The following is a 21711-nucleotide window of genomic DNA, read 5'->3' as shown; positions in this document are numbered from 1 at the left end:
CCACTGCACAGGGTTGCGTTGTATCCCCCCACCCCACCAAGGAGGAACTCATCCTGGACCTCAGAATATGACTTCATTTGGCATAAGGGAGGTGAGGTCATCCTGGTAGGGAGGACCCTCAATCTAATGACAGGACATTAGAGACAAATAAGACAAAATAATAAGAGACAAAAGAGAAGGAGACGCAGGCATAGAGGAGAAGGCCATGTATAGATGGAGGGAGGGATAGGAATGACACGCCTACAAGCCAAGGATTGCCAGAAGCCATCAGCAGCTGGGAGAGATCCTTCTCCACAACCTTCAGAGGGAACCGGGCTGCCAACAACACCTTGACTTTGAACTTTGTGGTCTCCAGAACATTTCTGTTGTTTGAAACCTTCCAACATTTCTGTTGTTTGAAAGCTAGGGGTGGTTTACGGCAGCCTTAGGAAACCAATGCACCCTCTTACTGAATACGTTAACCCACCCCAAGGAGCTCCATCAACCCACCATAAAGCCCAACCTCTCCTCTACCTTAAAATCTGGTCTCTAGCTGGAAATATGGCCTGTCCTTGTCTCTCCAGTGCCCTCCTCCCACTCATGAATCCAGTCCACCTCTTGCCCTTCCAACCACTGTCTCTCTGCCCCTCTGTGGTTCTTTAAAGAGCAGACCTTCTTGCTCTGCTGCTAGAAAAGATGCATTCAGTCTCTTCTGGCAGCTGGACATCTATTCCTCTTTCTTCCAGCATAGAAGTTGGAAAACTTTGGCTCTCTTTTCTGGAGGGCTACCTTTCCTCTAGGGCTTCTTCCCTGGTGGCTCAGACAGTAAAGAATCTACCTGCAATGTGGGAGACCTGGGTTCGATCCCTGGGTTGGGAAGATCCCCTGAAGAAGGGAATGGCATCTTGAACCAGTATTCTTGCCTGGAGAATTCCAAAGACAGAGGAGCCTGGAGGGCTACAGTCCGTGGGATCGCAAAGAGTTGGACAAGACTGAAGCGACTTAGCATGCAGGCACACACCCTTTCTCTATTTTCAACCCACAAGGTCTTTGTGGGGCTCACGACCCAGAGTGAGTTAATCAGAGCAGTCCACTCTCTGTCTACTATGGCTCACTTAGAGTTGGGCACATGAGCGGTAGGTCAAGACAGTGCAATCACGGGGCTTTGGGAGGAGGTTGTAGAGAATCAAGGTTTCCCTATGGCATGGCTGATATGAGAAGTTATAAACTGGGATCCACTGTGAGCCATCATGTGGGGAGAAGCTGCCTAGGAATGAAACTGACATGAAAGAAACCAGAACTCAAAGCAGAGCAAGATGCTTACAGCACTTTTAATGCCTCTGGATCTCACCATGCCTGCGTCCACCGCATTCCTCCAGAGAAGCATTTGCATGAGACAATGAAGCCCCGTGTTTTACCTTGAGCCACAACGAACTGAGTTTCTTGTCAACCAGGAGGGTATGGCCGACACAAGAAAACATCCTGTACTTCACCCAGAGATAAACAAAAATGAGGGGCCCAGAGAGAGGGTTTTCTTCTCACACAGCCCTGATCATCTGCGGGTCCCTCTGACCAGCGGCCACTTCGCTGGCTCTTAAGTCCCCACTGACCCTTTCCCCTGACTGTTTGCGGAAGTAACTGAAAACGAGCTGCCCTGATCTGGGAGCTATCTTCCTGATTTCAATTCTCCCTCCTCATTATTGCTATGCTTTTCTTCCTAAAAACCCAGGCCTCCCGCCCCCCTCCCACTCCACTTGGTTTCCAGCTCTGTAACTCACTTGCTGCTTTGTGTGTGGCTGTGAGGCTGCAGAAGGGCACGTCTGACTCGTTTGCCTGCCGTCTCATTCCCAGACCTCTGGCTGCAGAGCCGGGGATGGTGCCCCGTCTGCTGGCTGGGTGCTTGTCGGATGCACAAATCAGTGACCGACGCCAGCCTCAGGAGCCCGAATGACCCCAGAGCACCTGTGACATGCCAGGCCTCATCCTCAGCCCGTCCCGTGGACTTGGATTCCTGCAACATGGAGTTCATTGTTTCCACGTCTAGAAGACGAGAACATGGGGGACAGGGCTGCGAGGTAACCCGTCGGTAGCTGCATGTGACTGGTGTGTGGTGGGTTGGGGTAGGAGGTCTCTGATTCAAACTTAATGCTCTGATCTTAACACAAAAGAAGCGGGGAGGTGGGGAGAGGAGAGAAGGTGGGGGTGGGGAGGGAAAGAGGGGCTGTGTGTGTGCGCGCGCGTGCTTGCAAGTGTGCGGTGAGCCCCCTGCTTTCACCAGCTGCCCGTTACCATGTGCATTTTGATGCTGGCTTCATCAGTGTGCAGAGCACATCACGGCCGAGCTGACTCACGCAGCCGCTCGCCGGGTGAGTCACTCCCCAGCGGAGCCGCAGGAGTGGGGGCTGAGTCCCCGCTGGCCGCCTGTTCTCAGCCTGAGCCCCGCCACCCGCCCACGCTGTGCCTCTGGCCCTCATTGTCTTGAAATGCCCCTCCGTGAGCTGGGATAGGAGATGACAGCCCTAGAGACCAGGGCTGCTCTTCCCAGCCAGACAGAGGGCAGAGGGCAGGCAGATGCGCCATCCACACCGCCCACTCCGCAACCCCATGGGTGCCTGCCATGTGCGGGTGGGGGGGCACCGCCGAAGTCAGGCAGCCCCTGCCCAGTAGGAGAGATGGATGCAAACAGACAGACAGATAAACAGATAACAAGGAACAGACCAGACGGCAAGAGGGCTGCTCTCTGTTCCTTCGTAGGTGTTAGGACCACCTGAGATGCAGTCCATGTTTATCGTGTCCTGAGCACAGGCTCCTCAGCCAGGGCTGGACCCTGTGCCCGCAACAGCGCTGCCCACCCTGATGGGGAGGAGGCAGCCCCCAAGGGCTCTCCATGCATCCTGCACCCGGAGGTGCCCACCCAGCTCTGGGTGCCGCCAGGGTGAGCTCAGTCTACAAACCACATCTTTGTGCTGTCCAGATTTTTGGACAGCAATGCAATCAGCTTGACTTTCCCCCATGAACTTGCCCTTGGGAACTGGAGGAACCATGTGTAGCCCTTTCTAAACCATTTAGAGGTCAGTTTTTACCTCTGAGACCAGAGAAAGAAATCAGGCTGCAGTGGCAGGAACTTTGAAAGCTTAGGTTTTGGCTCTTACTTCTGACACTGTGGTCCTGGGGGCTGCAGACAGCCTCGGGCCTTCTTGTCATGCACACTTTCCTTTGCCCAGCGTCTCCCTTTACTGGGCTCCTTGGCAGTTTTCTCCTCTGCAGCCAGTCCAAGGCCTTCTGAGGGCCCAGCTCAGGGATGGCCCACATGCGGGGTTTTGGGTTTCTTGGGTGAACAGCTGGACACTGGAGCTCAAACTGGTGAAAGTGGTTCCACGTCTGTTTGCGTCTCAAACTTTTCCTTCTGACTCTGGTTTTCTCTTCCTGTGTCTTCGCCTTTGATTTCTCCCCTCCCATCTTATTTTTCATTTTCTCCTTCCTTTCTTTCTCTCTCTCTCTCTCCTCTGTCTTACAACTTCCCTGTTCCTCTTGTCCTTCCGCTCTGTGTGGAATCCAAGGAACTCTAAGGACAGGATGAGAGCGTGTTTGTGAGGGTCCCTTGCCTGGATGACCAATATCAAACTGAGAACTGGGTTCCTTTGGCTCTATCTGCTGAAATCGCCTTTCGAGAAAAGTCTGTGGGGTATACATGTACGACTATGGTGGTGCCCTGGAAGGTTACCAGGTTCAATTTCCAAGTTCCCTGTAGTTGGATGCTAACAACAAGTCAAGGGCTCGCTTTCTTGGGAGGAAGCCAGGTACGGTCCCAGCTGGCCTGAGTATGAGGCAGGGGGCGGCAAGGTCAGTGGCAGAGGAGAGAAGAGGAGCCCTAGTTCAGGAAAGCCCCACAGACACCCTTGACCCTTCCCACTTTGGAACGTGGAAGAAGCAAACTGCGTTCTTCCTCCCTGGCTATCTACTCTCCCTACCCTCGGGAGAGTAACTGAGAAGGAAAACAGAGCCTTGGGACATTTTGGATGAAAAATCCAAGGGGACTTGGACTTGTAGGGGTGGGCCCTCCACAGAAAGTCCTGGTGCTGCCAAGCTGGCCACCTTCTTACTGCTGAAATGCATTCTTTGCTACCATCTTCATGGAAAACCCATTTTGTAGGTGAAAAACCCAAGACTCAGCACAGCCAAGTGGCCTGCCCAAAAGAGAGTGGGGACTTGACCCCGACTCTGACCCCAAAGCTGGGGCCTCCTGACTCCTCCTTGGACCACCTCCCGTCTCAAGTCCATCATGGCCGCCTTTTAAGACCCAGCTGGGAGAGGTGCCCCTTGATGGCTTAACATCACTGGCAAAGATTGGTTTTTGCAGATCTTCATTTTTTCATGGGGGATTTAAGTCCATTAGGCTTGGGGAGGAGGTGGATGGAGAGAGAAGCAGAGAGACAGAGAAAGTTGCAGTCATTGTCACTATCTTCAGAGCCCTCTGGGCCTCTCTTGGCTCCAGAAGCCCCCCTCCCTGCTGTGATGTCACCAGCCGGCCCCCGCAGATGACACCATGCGATTCATTGTCAGCCTTCTGCTTTCTCACTGCCAGGGCCCAGAGTGGAGCCTACTGGGTTGGGGGGAGGACAGCTGCACCTTGATCCGATGCAGCCCCTGGATGGTTTGTGTCTTGGAAGATACAGGGAGAGGCATGGTCTCCCCCAAGTCTGCAGATAGCAGCACCTCCCTGACCCGGGTGGGACTTTCTAAACAGCCAGATGACCTCGCTCCCAGAGAAGCAGCCTAAACACCATTTATAGATAGCAACATGATTTAATGAGATAAAGCCTTGGGCGTCCACGAACCAATTTCTGGTATGAGATGTGATGAATAGCTGTTTCCCAGACTGAACATCATCCAGACCTCTGAGAGCTTCAGAAAAACCCCTCAGCTTCAACCTCTTGAAATTTGGGGCAAAATCCAAACACTTGTCAATCTTATCCCTACCATGAAAAAACATGTTTGTCTAATATGATGTGGAGCCCGTTTGCCAAGGGAGAGATGCCCCAACTACTTTTGGGGTTCAAAGCCAGCATGTTCACCCTATTTCACAGGAGGCATGCACCAAATTCCCATTCCACTTTCTAGAGGAAAGATCTGAGATGTCTGGCTTGTCCTAGAGAATTTTAAACAGCTGGAAAACGAAAGTGGTGTTGCTCAGTCATGTCCAAATCTTTGCAACCTGTGGACTGTAGCCCACCAGGCTCCTCTGTCCATGGGATTCTTGAGGCAAGAATACTGGAGTGGGTTGCCATTTCCTCCTCCAGGGGAATCTTCCCGACTCAGGGATCAAACCTGGCTCTCCTGCGTTGCAGGCAGATCCTTTACCATCTGAGTCACAGTAGGCTTTTCTTAAACAGCTGGAAGGGAAATAAATATCAAGCTTTCACTGGCTCCCAATTTTCTTGAACTAGATGGTTTTCTAAGGACCCCAACATGGGGAGACTAGAGCAAGTGGGTAACTAAGCATCAGATTTACTCCTTAAAAAAAAAAAAAAAGACAGTCCCCTCAAATCACACCATTGTAGATCCCACACCAGCTCCATGGTCCCTCTTCAAAAGGACACTGACTTCCCCCTACCCATGTCTTTCTCTTCTGCCAGCCTTGGACAAATGGCTCCCTCCCCTGAGTCCCTAAAACATTTATCATCCCTATGACTCCCGGGGCAATTAATCATGTAGTGCCTTGAACATCTCTTCTATTGTTGTATTGAACGGCCGTTTAACCCTTATCAGTGGTGAAGTTTTCGGTATCTTGTCTTTCTAACCAGACGTGGGCTTCCAGAGAGCCAGGCAGGCATCCACCCTTGCGTGCAGCCAGAATGTGCCCAGTTTTGACACTATCAGGGGACAGGCTGTGTCTCCCGTTAAGAGTCAAGCACTCTGCACAGACTGGTTCCTCGTAAGTGCCCGATAAAGAGCCTCTAGTTTTTAACACAATTATTAATACCATTGCTCTTTGGTTTACTCAGATATTTATCCAGCACCTACCATATGTCAGGTACTTCTGAAACCACCTGGAAACGGTCCCCCTGGATTTCCCCAAGGCCTTCAGGAATCCAAATGGAAACTCTAGGTGCTCTTCCTTACTGAGAGGATGCCTTTATCTCCTGGGTGAGAACTTGTCTTTCCTCCAAGGCCCTCGCTCCATGTCAAGGACCCTTCAAGTCTGGGCGAAGTCAGTTGTTTGGTCTCTAAGAGCTGTGTTTGATTTTTCAAAGAATAGAGGGTTTATAGGCAAAATTCCTCACCTATTTCTTCCCCAGGAAAGTCAGGAAGCAGCTGAAAGGAGGAAGTGCTCCATATGGGGCATTGCTGGTCTTGGGGGCTCAGAGAGGTCAGTGCTCACTGTGGCTGGAGATATTCATCCATGTCCTGTGTCCTGGCAACAGTCCTTCCTGGTCTCAGTACAGGGTGAAAAAGTGTGTGAGGATAAGAAACTACATCTTTGTCATTCTCAATAAAAGGGTTATCACTGGATCATCCCAAAGAGCTCTACCTACGCCAGCCCCTCATCTGATTTCTAAAGTCCATCTGGTTCCTGTGTGGAGAGTGTTTGGGGTTGCTGGGGGAAACTTGGGAGCCCAGTGAGGGGGGCTGTTATGGTGTCAGGGACCAGAGAAGCTGCAAGGGGACCAGATGGAGAGAAGCGGGTGTGTTCCAAAACCCACCTTCTGGACCCTCCCACAGCTGGGTTCCCTGCCTTCTTCCACACTCCTCCCCGCAAGCCCCTGCCTGCGTGCTCATCTTTCCCATGAATAAGGGGCTCCCTGAGGACAGATTCTCCGGCTTGACTGCCTCTGAGCACTGGACGGCAGGAGGGCAGGCAGGCCAGTCCTTACGTCTCTTTCCTAGTTCAGCTCTTCCCAGGAATCCATCTGGGGCTTTGCTACAGCAACGCAAGCCCTGGAATAAGAGGAGGCTTATCTCCTGGGCCATATATTATTCCATTCAAAGCCCAGCATTTTCAGCCATGCTTCATTCCTGCCTGGGGTTTATGACTCTCCTGGGGTCCATTCTGCCGCCCGCTCTCCTGCAAAAGCAGGATTCAGGGACAGCTCATACCTGCTCTGGGCCCAGGAGAAGAAAGACCTATATCTCCCCAGAGGGACCCTGGCCCTGGGGACAGTGGGCCCTCTGTCAGCCTGTGGTGATGTTAGAAGGACCTCCAGACTCTTTTGCTGCTCTGGTGTGCCTTTTAAAAAGCGGAACAAGTTAAACACATACACACACTCCAGAAAACCAGTGCAGTCGATGGTGATGATGGCAATGGAATCCAAGGTGACCTGACCTCTATCCACCCCCTAAAGAAAGAAGGCAATGCAGGTCCTTCCCAAAAGGCAGGGCTACACAGACCCTACTGGGAGGGAGCTCAGCATTGAGGAGGGGCAAGAGCGGGGGTGGTCCCCACCAGGGTACCGAGCCAGCTGGCAGCTCTCCGTGAATGTCACCTTCAGCTCTAGGGAGTCTGGACCTGAGGACAGCCCTGGATATCCAGCAACTTCTGTCCTGATCTTCCCTGGAGTGAACTGAAGAGTGTCCAACCCCCCCACCGCCTCCCCCCCGCCGCATTTCACATCAGCCGGAACCTCAATGAGCTTATTTGGAAGTAAGATCTTTGCAGATGTATCCAGTAGCCATGTATGGATATGAGAACTGGATCATAAAGAAGGCTGAGTGCTGAAGAATCGATGCTTTTGAACTCTGGGTTGGAGAAGACTCTTGAGAGTCCCTTGGACAACAAGGAGATCAAACCAGTCAATCATAAAGGAAATCAACCCTGAATATTCATTGAAAGGATTGATGCTGAAGCTGTAGCTCCAATACAATACTACCTCATGCAAAGAGCTGACTCATTAGAAAAGGTCCTGATGCTGGGAAAGATTGAGGGCAGGAGAGAAGGGGGCAACAGAGGATGAGATGGTTGGATGGCATCACTGACTCGATGGACATGAGTTTGAGCAAACCCTGGGAGACAGTGAAGGACAGGGAGGCCTGGCTTGCTGCAGTCCATGGTGTCACAGAGTCAGATGCAACTTAGTGACTGAACAACAACAAAGATCTCTGCAGATATACCCAGTTAAGGATCTTGTGATGAAGTTATCAAAGTTATCAGTGGGCCTTGTATCTGATGACTGGTGCCCTTATAAGAAGAGGAGAGGACAGAGGCAGAGAGAAGATGATGATTCAAAGATGGAGGCAGAGGTTGAAGGGATGTGGCTGCAATTCAAGGACACCCTGGACCAGCTGAGGAAGAGACCGAGGAAGGACCCTCCCCTAGAACCTGTGGAAGGAAGTTGGCCCTGCTCACACCTGAACTTCAGACACCTGGCCTCCAGAGTCCTATTTTTTAAGCCCCCTAATTTGTGGTCCTTTATTGCAGTAGCCCCGGGCAACTGATGTAATCCACCAGAGATTGACCTGGATCCCGGGTGGGAGACAGCTGTAGAAATTGAAGATGCCCGGATGGGAAGATGCACAACAGAGAGGGCACTTGACTGTGTAGCTGTTTTCTGGACAGGCTTTGCAAAGTTTTCCTTGTCGCCTCCCATGCAGCCATTAGAACTTTTTTCCTTCTTTCTTCTTTGGGCAAATATTTATTGAGCACCTACAGTATACCTGACCATTGGTGTCAGGGCCAAAGTCATGAGCAGGCCAGGCTGACTCTTATCCCCCCTGCCTTTCTTTTTTTTTCCATTTTCATAGTGTTTATTTTTATTTATTTTTTTACCATTAAAACTTTTTAAAATTTCATTCATATATTTTTTAAATTGTAGTCATTCATTTATTCCTTTTTTATTGAAGTATAGTTGATGTACAATTATATTGTTGCTGTTGAGTTGCTAAGTCGTGTCCAACTCTTTGAGACCCTATGGACTGCAGTATACTGAGTTTCCCAAGGACAGAGGAGTCTGGTGGGCTACAGTCCATAGGGTTGTAAAGAGTTGGACATGACAAAAGCGACTGAGTGCACACACACACACACACACTCACACCACATCTTCTTCATCTACTGATGGACACACGGGTGGTTTCCATATCTTGCAGGCCAGATCACATCTGGTAGACAACACAAGGGGCTGAGATACAGATTTATGGGAAGACCTGGCAGCAGGGTGCAGCCAGGGCACTTCTTGGAGGAGGGGACTTGCAGCCAGGACTTGGAAGCTCATAAGGAGCCAGCCATGGTAGGAGCTAGGACAAAAGCATTTTAAGCAGAGGGAACAGCAGGTGCAAATCCCCTGGGGAGGGGAATGTTTGGCCAGTTCTAGGAATGTATACAAGTTGCCCATGGCTGGATAGCAGTGGGTCTCCCTGAAGGGCAGTGATGCAAGATTGCCATGTGATCAAAGGCCAATGCACTAGTGAGACAGCCAACACATTGGCAAGCCACCTCCTCCAGGAAGTCTTTCAGGCTGCCTCAGGAGGCAGGCAGCAACCCCTCAGAAAGCATAGACCTCCTGCCATGGCCTCATCTGACCATCAACATTCATGGCTCTGATGCTCTAGGGTTTTTGTTTTGTGAGGAGTGCATGTCTCATCTTCTCAAGATATCCAGACTATTTAGGGCAACAAGATGTCTGTTGCTCTATTGATCACCAGGACAGATAAGACACATTTGGCTGGTGAAGTAGGTAACCCGTTCTGTCTCAGAGCTACATACTGAAAGACCTTTCCAAGGAGGAGCTGCCTGGAACTGTACATCAGACCAAATTCTTGAGCTCCATGTCTAGTGATTGATTAGCAATGTCTGCTAGGAGCACGGGCGGGAAGAACGGGGGCAGGCGCACTGTGTATTTGCCATTCTTCATCCCTGATAGCCTCATTCCCCCCTTCCCCAAAGCCCCATACATTTTCCAGGTCTTAACCCAGTGGCATATACATGATAGATGCTAAAAATATTTGTTATTTGATCGATAGTTTATTCAACAGTCCTTTTCTAGCCCGATGACTACAGGCTAGATGAAGCAAGGGGAAAGAAGAGCATGGGGGGTGGTGGGGTGGGCAGGAGGATCTGTCTGTCAGAGAGGAGACAGGGCAATGTGCTAGAGACAAAGACCTTGCCCATCTGGGTACAGAAGTCGTCTGTCTCTGCCTACTAAGTACTGCTGATATGGGTCCTGAATGCTGGAGGCCATGTAGTCCCTGCTCAGGAAGGCACCTTCCTGTCTCTAGTTTCATGAATCTGATGCCAGGAAGCCCTCTTGCTTCCCTTAAGCCCGGGTCTTCAGGGTGGAGACGCCAGCCCTGGTGCGAGGGTCTCTGTGCTGCCTCCGGAGTGGGAGAGGGGATCCCAGCTGCCTGACAAACATTCATGTGAAAGCAGTCCTCAGCAGGAGAGAAAGGCCCTATTTAATGGGGCCGTGTCAGAGTCTGGAGCTTAAATTTGCTTCTCGAGAAAGGAAAAATGCCATCGAGACCCACACCCGCAAATGCATAAATGTGGGCGTGATTTATTAACCACACGTCAACCAGTATTTTCTCTGAGTAACTGTGAAATCTTTCCTTCTCTCTGAACAAGACATCAACAGTATGGTCACTGTATATGTTTTTCCACTTTTTCCAGAGCCAAGAACCAGGGGGAAAAAAAAAGAAAAATGAAAGCGTAAGAAAAGTAGAGCTCAGACCACAGGCACCCCAGTTTGGGGAGCCATGTATGTGGGGGGTGGTCTCACGGAGCCTTCAGGCCCCATCCTCTTCCTTGGGGCCTCATGTCCTGCCGGGATCAGCTATGCTGGAGATCCGAAGACCCGTCTCCCCCTGCACTGAGCACCTGGGGGGACACCACTCACCGAAGGGGCTGGTGCTCCTGCAGGTCACAGAGTGGCAGGACCTCTGGGGCTTTGGGAGGATGCTGTGCATCCTGGGGGCCTTCCTGAGCCTTCAGAGGAGGCAGCACTGCCTCCCAAGAGCGGGACCTCCTGGGCAATGAGGTGTCCAGGTGAGGTGAAGGGCCGCCTTGTACCAGCTTGGGGCCTAAGTCTCTCTTGTTTCCCCCGGCGTCAGCGTTCCCCAGATCTTGAGTCACCAGGAGACCATGAAGGGTGCCAAGTCCAGACAGTTATGAGGGGACACCATCCGGGGCCTCGGGATGTGCTGAGCAGTGGATCTCAATGTGGGATGTCTGGCAGCGTCTGGAGATATTACTGGTTGTTACAATTCAGGTTTTCCACTGGCATCTCATGGGTGCAGACCAGAGATGCTGCTAAACACCCCACAATGCACAGCACAGCTTTCCCCCAGAGCATCCAGCCCCCAGGTTGGGGAACTAGTCTAGAGAGATTTCTTTCCTGCTTCCCTTCTTTCTAGCCCTTGCAGCCACATGGACAACACCTCAGCTTCTGTCTCTCAAGACTCTCCTGTGGGATGCCCATTTGAGGAGTGGACAAACTGAGGAATCCAATGGGGAAGTGACCTCCTCAAAGGTCAGGAACAGTCCCCGGATGGCTGTTCCCACCCCCGTTCCTTCCTTCTTCCCGCTCTCCTACTCTGTTCTTCGATGTTGGCCTGTTGCACCTTTAAAATCAAATGAAAGAGAGAGAGAGAGAGCCAGAAACAGTCCTGCAAACCTTTTCCACAAGAGGAAAGAATGTGAAGCCAGCTGGAGACCTGTGGTTGTTCAGAGACGAAAACAAATCAGAAAGAAAATGTTCTTCACGGTGAAGCTCCCTGGAGGAGAGTGGAAAGTGCTGGCCAGCCCTCGTGTCACACAGAGATGTTCCGTAGAAGTTTCTGGAGAAGGGCCTCAGAATCCTTCCATTCCAGGTGATGGCAAGGGCAGGCGGCCACAGGGATGGGGAATGAGACCACCCAGCCAGTGGGAGCCCGCCAGACCCAACGTTGAAAGGCCGACTCAGATCCTCCTCTGTGGCTATAGCTTGGAGGGACTGGATGGATGCTTCCAGATTGGGGGGAATTGCTGATCTCAGACCACAGCCCTTAGGGGAGTGAAGGTTTCACAACTGGAGAAGGAACCTGATTCGATTCAGCCAAATCCCAAGTCCTTCTGGCAACATCACAGATGCCACCATTCCCTTGCCCCGAGACACTCTTTCCCAGCCATTCTCTGCTCCAACATCACCTCCTGACACATTTGTCCTTAGAGGACTTGCTTACAAGGTGCTCTTGGCTGAGTGGGCTTAGCCAAGATCATCGTGGGTGGCAGTATTAGATTCCTTCAATATCCATAACATGATTGAGGAGCTGGGCATGTGCCCTGGAGCCAGCCGGACCTGAGTTCCATCTTGGCTCTGCCTCTCCACGACCTCAGAAACACTGGCCCCTACAACTATCAGGAGGGTTATTTGAGATGACTGCTATCAGGAGCAGTTGAGCCTCCACACCCCTCCCCACAAGGAGAAGCATGGTTAGGCAGAGTTTCTTGAAAAATGGGATGCTTTTTCTTTGTGAGCCAAGAGCCTGGGGATTTTTTTTTTCCCCAAGCAGGTCCTTTGGGGGCTACCAAATCATTCTAGCCTTCATTCGCCTCTCATTTTAAAAGACCAAGGAGCTGTGAAAAAACCACTCCCACACATGGGAAACTCAATCATGGGATTTGCATGAAAAGCATCCCAAAGCAGCCTTGTTTAGCGTTCAGACATGCAAGGCCCCTTCCCACCTCCCTTTCCAGATGTTAAAGACGGCCCATCAGAGCTTCTCATGCTGGAAACAACAGAGCTGTCTGTTCAGTCACTGTTACCTGTGCCCGGCATTGCTCCCAGTGGCCCAGGGAGCCCCACTCTGGCCAGGCCAACCCCCAAGGAAGGGATGCTCCCCCGCCATCTCTCCTGGATGTCGTTCAGGCCCCCAGAAACCCACACCTCCTCAACTCAGGAGATAAGCCTACCAACAATTCTCCATTCTGGGCTGGTGATGGCTCGGCTTCTCACCAGCAAGGAAGCCATCATTCCCCAGGGCCCCCTCCTATCACTCTGGATCCATCTGTTGCCATGAAAATTTCTCCAGGCCCAGGGCCACAGGCCAAGGCTGACATGGGGGAAGAACAGCCCTCATTTCACAGGGAGCTGCACCCTGAGCCCATGGCCCTGCCGCCAACATGCCAGCTCACACGGCCTCCGGCTTAGCATCAAGCTCATGTGCCCTTGGCAGGGGGTGGTCAGCCTGCTGGGGCCCTGTGTGTTCTCCATGAGCCAGACCTGGGGTCCAGGACCACCCCCTACAACTGTCAGAGTCCCTGCTCTATTCCCACCGTGGGGACTGCTTCTCACTTCCAGAAGGTCCACAATTCACTGAACAATTTATTTATTCTTTTATTCACTCCACAAATGTTGACAAAGCCCCTGCCCTGCCTGAGCATAATATAGAGATGAACAGGTGGTCCTGCAGCTCTCTGTGGTTCTGAAAGGATATGAGGAAATTTGTGTTTTCGGTCTTTGGGTCTTGCTGGTCCTTTTGCTAGCCCAGCCTCAACTTTCTCTGATTCTGGTGACAAAGCCCTAATGTTCCTTGGGAAGGTCTCCCCTGGCCTGCCTCAGCCCTGGTAGATGAACCAGGCCAGGACAGACAGACACCACCACCACCCCCACTGCCCCCAGTAGGAATGACAGATGGGTTTCCAGATGAGGAGGCAGGTGACCTAAATCTGGCCAATGAGACTCAATTCTGGAACTTTAACTGGAATCACCCATGAGTCCAGAAATTCTGGTCGAGGCCAAAGAATCCCTTCATCTTCCATCCATCCAGGAAGCTTCTTGGAGGCACTGCTTTGGGTCTTAAATGAAGGGAGAGGTGAGCAACAAGAACTCTCACACAGTGATCAGCCACTTTTTGACCCATCCACCCCAAACTGGTTGAAGACATACTAAGTACTGGGTGGCTCCAAGAGAAGCCGGCCATGTTTTAAGCCCATGTGTTTTGCAACCCACTCCAATACTCTTGCCTGGAAAATCCCATGGACAGAGGAGCCTGGTAGGCTGCAGTCCATGGGGTCACTAACAGTCAAACACGGCTGAGTGACTTCACTTTCACTTTTCACTTTCCTGCATTGGAGAATGAAATGGCAACCCACTCCAGTGTTCTTGCCTGGAGAATCCCAGGGACAGGGGAGCCTGGTGGGCTGCCGTCTATGGGGTCACACAGAATTGGACACGACTGAAGTGACTTAGCAGCAGCAGTGGCTTTGCTGAAGGGTCCGAATCCATCCCTTATTTGTAAGTGGTCCCCTGCTGTTGTTCTTTCTGACCCACTTTCTGCTCATGAACAGGCCACGATCTAAGTGATTTAGTGAGAAACAGGACCAACCCTTTATGAAAACCACACAGAAGATGTGCCGCCTGTTGCCAGGGACTCTGGGGAAGGACCAATTCTTCTCAGAGGGACTCTTACTATGCACCAGAGGGCCGCTCTGGGAGTCAAGCTGGGTTTACAGCCAAATCCTGCCACTGGGCCGCGTGTGACCTTGGCCAAATGGCTTCCCTTCTCTGGCCTCCATGGTCTATAAGCATCTATCCAATAAATCCATTATTTCTAAATCAATTAGATAGAAACACTGAAGCCAGGAGGTCTGGAGCGGGAGTAAGGGTACGAAGAGCTGACCTACGAACCCTGGGGAAGGTGACTACCATCTGTCATGTTCGAGGGGTCCTCCCTGGGCTGAAAGGGGGGTGCTGTACTACCCCCTTCCCCGGCCCAGCTCCCCGAGACCCTTCCTCCCCTTTCGTTTCCCTTCTGTTCCAGGCAGAACAGGGTAAGAAATTCTGTTGAATACAGGCAGAAGGGCTCAGTGTTGCTAATGGCGTCCCAGGGAAATGAAACGTAAAACCGCGTGAGTGATTCAGCTTTGCGTGATTGTTTTATGCGGGGCCTGGAAAGATCTTCTTAGCAGAAGGAAGTCTGATTTCCTTGGAAAGATGGAATTCTGGTGAGACCAGCAGGGAGCCAGGACACAGGGTGGAAGGATCTGCAAGTCAGCCCGAGGCAAAGACCAAGACATGAAATTTCTCTCTGTCCCTCACACACACACACAGAGCAAGACCATGGTTTATCCCCACTTTTCAAAGGAAGAGCTCTGTGTGGGCTCTCTCATGGCCAACTCTGAAAGATGCCTTGACTTTAGGATGCTTCTAGAATAAAATCAAGATGCTGACTTGCAAGGCTATCGAGGCCCTCAGCTCCAACCCCACCCCTCACTCTCTCTGCTCCTTCACAATCCACCGGCCTGTCAGCTTCTTCCTGTTCCTCAAAGACTCCAGTGCGACCTACCTCAGAGTCCGTGACCCACAGTCTGAGCCTCTACAGCTGGCTGATGGGCAGTCCCCCCTGCCCTTCAGGTCAAGGTCACTTGTTCTGAGAGGCCTCCCTGAAACATTCTTGGCCTAAAGCAGGCTACTTAGTTTTCGTTTTCTGCTGGCATGACCTTACTTTCTGATATCTTATTATTTATTTGTTGTGGTTTTCTTTTTATATAAACTTAAAAAATTTTTTTATTTGGCTGCTTCAGGTCTTAGCTGAGGCACCCGGACTCTTTAGCTGGGGCACTCAAACTGTTAGTTGCAGCATGTGGGATCTAGTTCTTTGACCAGGCCCCCTTCACTGGGAGTGCAGAGTCTTAACCACTGGGCCACCAGGAAAGTTCCCTTATTTGTTGTTTACTTTCTGATTCTTCCTTCTCGAAAGGGAACTGTAGGCGGGCAAGCAGCACACTGGTTTGCCCATCCTGGATCCCGAGTTGGGAACGGGGCCTCCAGAAACTTGCAAGGACCTCCTTGTGGCCCATCCTGACTACAGACAGAGAAGAAAGGGGGTTCTAGGAAACGTAGTTCATCCTGGCCAAGTGCTGTGATTTGAATGTCTGTGTCCCCACTCCCAACTCCCTGAAATTCCCATGATGAAATCCCAACCCCCAAGGTGATGGTGTCAGAAGGTGGAGTTTTGGGAAGTAATGAGCTTCTGAGGGTGGAGCCCTCATGAATGGGGTCTCCTTACAAAGGGAGACCCCCCCCAAGCTCCCCACTCCCACCTGAGAAATTAACCAGGTAGAGGGCCCTCACCAATGGTCGACACTGCTGGCACCTTGATCTTGCACTTCCTAACCTCCAGGACTGTAAGAAGTAAATTTCCGCTGTTTATAAGCAGAGACATCACTTTGCTGACAAAGGTCCATGTAGTCAAAGCTATGGTTTTTCCAGTAGTCATGTAAAATGTGAGACTCAGATCATAAAGAAGGTTGAACGCAAAAGAACTTAAGCTTTTGAACTGTGATGCTAGAGAAGATTCTTGAGAGTTCCTTGGATTGCAAGGAGATCAAACCAGTCAATCCTAAAGGAAATCAACTCTGAATATTCATTGGAAGGACTCATGCTGAAGCTGAAGCTGCAATACTTTGGCCACCTGATGTGAAGGGTCGACTCATTGGAAGAGACTGTGATACTGGGAAAGATTGACAGCAGGAGGAGAAAGGGGCAACAGAGGATGAGATGGCATCACTAACTCAACAGACATGAATTTGAGCAAGCTCCGGGAGATAATGAAGGACAGGGAAGCCTGATGTGCTGCAGTCCACTGGGCTTCAAAGAGTCAGACGTGACCGAGCAGCTAAACAACAACAACCAGTCTGTGGCATTTTGTTGAAGCAGCCTGTTGGATTTAACCTGGCAACCGAGACACCAAGTTAGCATACTCAAAAGCCATCCTGCTCGGTCTGCATCAGTATCGACTGATGGAGTGGGTGAGTGTGTCCAGGCTAAGGACACGCCTTAGCCAGTCCTCCAGGCTAAGGTGTGAACTCCTTAGCCTGGAACATCATTCTCATTAAGGTGCATCTTCTGCCTGTGTGTCTTCCTCCCAAGCATCTTTACGGGCCTTGGAACACTTCAGGCTCCTTTGGGCATCCCCTCCCCCAGAACACAGCTCTTCACCCATCCACTGGCTGCTCTTCAGCACGTTTTAAACTTCAAGTGATGTCTCCCTTTGGAGTCATTTCACACCAAGGCTGAGTCACAGTCCTCCTCTGAGCTCTCTGGAAACCACCATCAGTCCCTGTTTCTTGCATCTCTTTCCAGAGATGTCTAGTCATTTACCAGCAAAACACACACATCATTTTTCCTCACATGAAAGAGAGCAAGAGAGCATACAATATATTTTTTTCTGGATCTTGCTTCCCCCCTCCTTCTCTTAATACTACATCTTAGAGACCTTTCCCAATCAATATATACTGAACAGCTTTATCCTTTTTAACTACTCTACAGGGATACCATATGGATGGACCATCATCTATTTCATCAGTGGCTTTTTGTTGAGAATTCAGATGGTCCACCCTCTCATTGCTGTGAACATCTTTGTACACGGCCAGGTCATGCTTCTGCCTCTTCCACACCTGGATGCTTTCCAATGCCCTCCAAGTTTCCCTCCATGAAGCCCATGTTAATCTTTGCTAAGTGAGGCTGGCTGCCCATCTCCGGCTTCCCAGCTCCTGGGGGTAACTCCCCTGTAACACTTACTGAAGGATATTTATTAAAGTGTCTGACTTTCCTTGTATTTTCCTAATTTCTGAGCCTCCAGCATGATTCACAGTGCCCATTACACACAAGATAAGTGCTTATAAATTGCATGAGTGTCACATTTATTTTATGATATTTTAAAAATATTAAAAAATTTTATTTGATTTGACTGTGCCAAGTGGGATCTAGTTCCCTGACCAGGGATTGAACCCAGGATCCTTGGATCGGGAGCACCAAGTCTTAGCCACTGGACCAGCAGAGAAGTCCCTGAATGTCACCTTTAAAGCCCTGACATCCAGAGAACTCCAAGTCTGGCTCCACCCTGACTGATTTCTGCATCATCACCTCCCCAGTGCGTACTGGGTTCTGGGGAGCTCTTTCCTTGTCCCTCACCCACCTTCTTCTTCTCCTGCTTCTCCAGCTTCGCGTGTGCTGTTTCCCCCTCTCTGGGGTGCCCTCCCCTTTCTGAAGCCCTTGCCCCTCCTTCAAGGAAAGGGTCCTCCCCTGCCTCCTTCATGAAGGGAGCTTTCGCTGAAATATCAATCTCTCCCTTTTCTGAACTGCGGCTGCCTTCATAGTCACTTTGGCATATTTTTTCAAGCTCCAGTGCTCACTAATTGTTTCCCGTCTGTTGGTTTTGTGTCCCCAGCTAGACTGTGAGTTCTTTGAGAGCAGAGCATCTTTTGAAACTCCAGCAGCTCTACAATGCCATGCCCATGGTTCAATACTTCTGTATTGGTAAAGCAATGGGGGTCTCCATCAGTTGAGTCGGATCTTAATACCAAGGGCTGGAAAAGGTCCTTGGGGCACCCAGGAAGTGCTAAACATCTCCATCCTGGTAACCTTTGAAGTGGGAGATGTGACCCATGTAGAAAAGCCTGTGGGAGCTTGGCTCTTCCCTAGCCTGCTTAGACTGGGCCTCCGGGGAGTCCTGTTACTCTGCAGTCGTTATGGGCCTGAAGATATCTCTCCATTGCATGTTGCACATAGCACATGCCCTGCTTCCCAGGATCCATGGGAGACACAGAGGACCCAGAGAAAATCGAATGAATTTCACTGAGACCCATGTCCAGTCATATTTCCAGAGGTAATTTGACTCCAGTCCGACTGGCTCAGCCTCCATTTCCATCAAAAAGACATGAAGCACACCATCCATCCCATCAGGGGAGAATAGTGAAGTCACATCTCATAGAGACAAAGGAAACACTTAACCAGTTTTGCAACTGGACTTTGAAAGCAACAAAAGGGAAAAAAGGTAACAGAGTCATGTGTTTACCACTGACAATCCAACGTTGAGGTTCAAATTGATTGGGACTGAGGCTAAGGACAAGCCAGCCTTTGGTAGATAGGAGATCTGCCAACTGGAGATGCAAAATTCAGCTGGATCTTTCTCCATCTCCACCCCTCAACCCCATCCTCGCTTTATACTACCTTCTCTTTAGCCGAAATACCTTGAGCCATTTGAGCTTATGGATGACGCCTGATCAGAAAGAGCTGGCCCTCAAGACATCTATCAGGACTTTCTTTGCCCAGCCTGGCTTACAAACCTCACATCCCAAACCCTGGGATTTGGTGGTTAAACAACGATCCATCTTCACACTGTGATGTTCTGTAGCCTGCCTCCCTCCCCATCCCCCAACAGCAATGCCCAAATGTCACTCATCTGGTCACACTCCATGAGCAAGCGCTTCCTCTGGCAGGGCCTACCCTCCCCATGGTCCCCATTGAGTGGAGGAGGCAGATGTGGAAACAGATCAATGCAAGACAGGGTGGCATGTCCTCCGCGTCATGAATGAACATGGTGCTTTGTGCTCCAAGAAATGAAAGTGACTGATGTTGCCTGCGGGGCTGGGGAAGGACTCACTGACGACAGGGAGCTTCATCTTGAAAGGTGAGTGAGTTTTCCAGGAGGAGGGGGTGGGAGTGGAGGAAAGAATTCAAAGCAGAAGCTATCAAATGTCACAAGGCACAGAAACGGTAATCACGGAAGGTGCCAAGAATGTTCCACAAGGCGAAGGATTCCTGGCAGGTCTGGCTTAAGAGGCATGGGCACTACAGGTGTTTAGAGGCACAGTTAAGGAGTTCATTCTCCCCGCCGCCGTAGGCAGTGAGATGACAGAGCAGGCGTCTAATCAGGAGAGGTGCACGACCAGATTAATCTTTTTGGAAAGGTGATGGTTTAGAGAACATCCTGCATCGGGGACCAGCATCAGAGGCACGGAGACAAGGCAGAGAGGCTTCTTTTGTGATTTTTGAGGCAAGAGAGAGAATGACCAGTGGAGCGGCCGTGGGCAGGACAGTTGGTAGGTAGGAGGCAGAATCTTCTACACTCTGATCGTGGATGGTATGTTTACCTCAGGTAAAGAGGAGCCAGAATGGCAGATGAGGCCAAAGGCTCTGTTTAGGGGGCAGACTGACTCTTGGTGCCATAGATAAGGGATCCAGGAGGAGGGGGAGTATACCTGGGTAGGAACCCAGTGGTTCACCAAAGGGTGGGCAGGACATCCAGAAGGCTCTGTGCGGGTGGACACGATAGAGTCTGTAGTATCTGAAACCACGGGCAGGTAAAGTCTAAGACACAACAGCAAGAATAGAACATCTGGGGACCGGCCTACAGACAGACTGAAAACGAGGGAGCGAGATTCAAGGAGAGGCAGATGGCCATGTGTGAAGGGCAGAGTAAGGATTGAAAACTGGCCTGAGGCAGAAATCTGCTGCTTATAGTACCCAGCATTTCTCTTGGGCCCAACACATGTTGTTGTGTTATTGTTGTGTGTGTGTGTGTTCAGTCATATCTGACTTTTTGTGACCCAATGGACTGTAGCCCACCAGGCTCCTCTGTCCATGGAATCCTCCAGGCAAGAATCCTGGAGTGGGTTGCCGTTCTCTTCTCTAGGAGATCTTCCTGACCCAAGGACTAAACCCTTTTCTCTTACATCTCTTGCATAGGCAGGCAGATTCTTTACCACTGTGGCACCTTGGAAGCCCTGGGAACCTCAACACAGTGATTTCAAAAAAGGGATAGCTAACAGTGCATCTTGTTTGAGTGACCCAGACCCGGCTACCCTCACCTTCCTGAGTCCAGAAGTGGTCACATGACCCAAGCCCAACCAATCAGATGATCACTACTTTCTGGCTATTAGCTTGGCATTTTAGGGTCCAGGGAGGAGGATGGGACTCAAGATAGGCCAGTGAGAGTCAGTTCTAGACTTTTTATCGAAATTATTAAGAAAGAGAAGTGTACTTTCTACTGGGGTTGCTATGGTGTGAGACACCAGAGCTGGGCTTCCAGACGTCAATTTACCACCTCCTGGGGAGAACTAGCCTGAACATGAAAACCCTGCAGAGCAAGGAAGAGCTGAGAAATAGACTCTTATGGATACCATTTACCCTCTGGATCCAGCTATGTCTAGATATTTATTTTCTTTTCTCTTTTTTCTTTTCTTTCTTTCTTTTGTTATTTGGGCCAATACATTTGCTTTTAAGTTTAAACCAATTTGCTCTGGGTTCTGTCCCTTGCAGCCCAAGGAGTTTTGACTCTTATAAGGCCACATGGTTAATGAGAGGCTGCTGGTTACCAGAGTGGCATCTGGAGAAGACTGGATCCAGCTCTGTACTTGACATCACTCAGAATACCATGTCATGTGGTTACTGCCATGGGGGTGGGGGTGAGAACAAACTAGAAATGGAGGAGCTGGCTGAGTCTCAGTACCTGTTAGCGAGAAAATACAATAATTTCCTTTATATTTTTCAAGGGTTGAGTCATCCTGGTCAGCCCCAGCTTGGCACTTCAACTAATTGTTCTTGCCAAGGAAGATGGTGAAGACAGGAAGGCTGATTTATTTGAGGATACACGTATCAACATCATCCTACAGGAGAAAACCAAAGGTATGCTTTGCTGGTGTGAGCTGTTACCTAAGAGGTTTCTTTGGAGACCTCCAAGACCAAAAGCCATGAGGTTAGATGTTCTTTGAGTCTTGAAGTTGATCCAGCACAGATACATGGCATGATGGCCCAGGACCCTGGGAGAGGACATTCCTTTCCTGACAGCACCGATAAGGTTGGAGGATCACTTTATACAAGGTGATCTGAGACCCGGGTCCTGAGAAGGAGCCAGTCGTGTGAATGACTAAGTAGGCAGGAACAGCAACTTCTAAGGTGGTTTGAGAACCAGGAGGAAGGCCATTGTAGCTGGAGTATGGTAAGTGAGGACAGAGGCGGACGACTTGACCTCCTGGTA

General features: G+C 50.5%; 1 long non-coding RNA gene across 1 annotated transcript; it reads left to right on the top strand.

Moving 5' to 3' along the window:
- The first annotated feature begins 852 nt into the window (after nucleotides 1-852).
- LOC133259474 (uncharacterized) lies at nucleotides 853-21333 on the top strand. Its single transcript, XR_009740406.1, has 2 exons — nucleotides 853-2054; nucleotides 21227-21333. It is a non-coding gene; the product is annotated as an uncharacterized LOC133259474 (long non-coding RNA).
- The last annotated feature ends 378 nt before the right edge of the window (nucleotides 21334-21711 follow it).

The sequence above is a fragment of the Bos javanicus genome, chromosome 13, assembly GCF_032452875.1.
Source record: "Bos javanicus breed banteng chromosome 13, ARS-OSU_banteng_1.0, whole genome shotgun sequence".
Lineage (NCBI taxonomy): Eukaryota > Metazoa > Chordata > Mammalia > Artiodactyla > Bovidae > Bos > Bos javanicus.
This window is presented reverse-complemented; position numbering and strand designations above follow the sequence as displayed.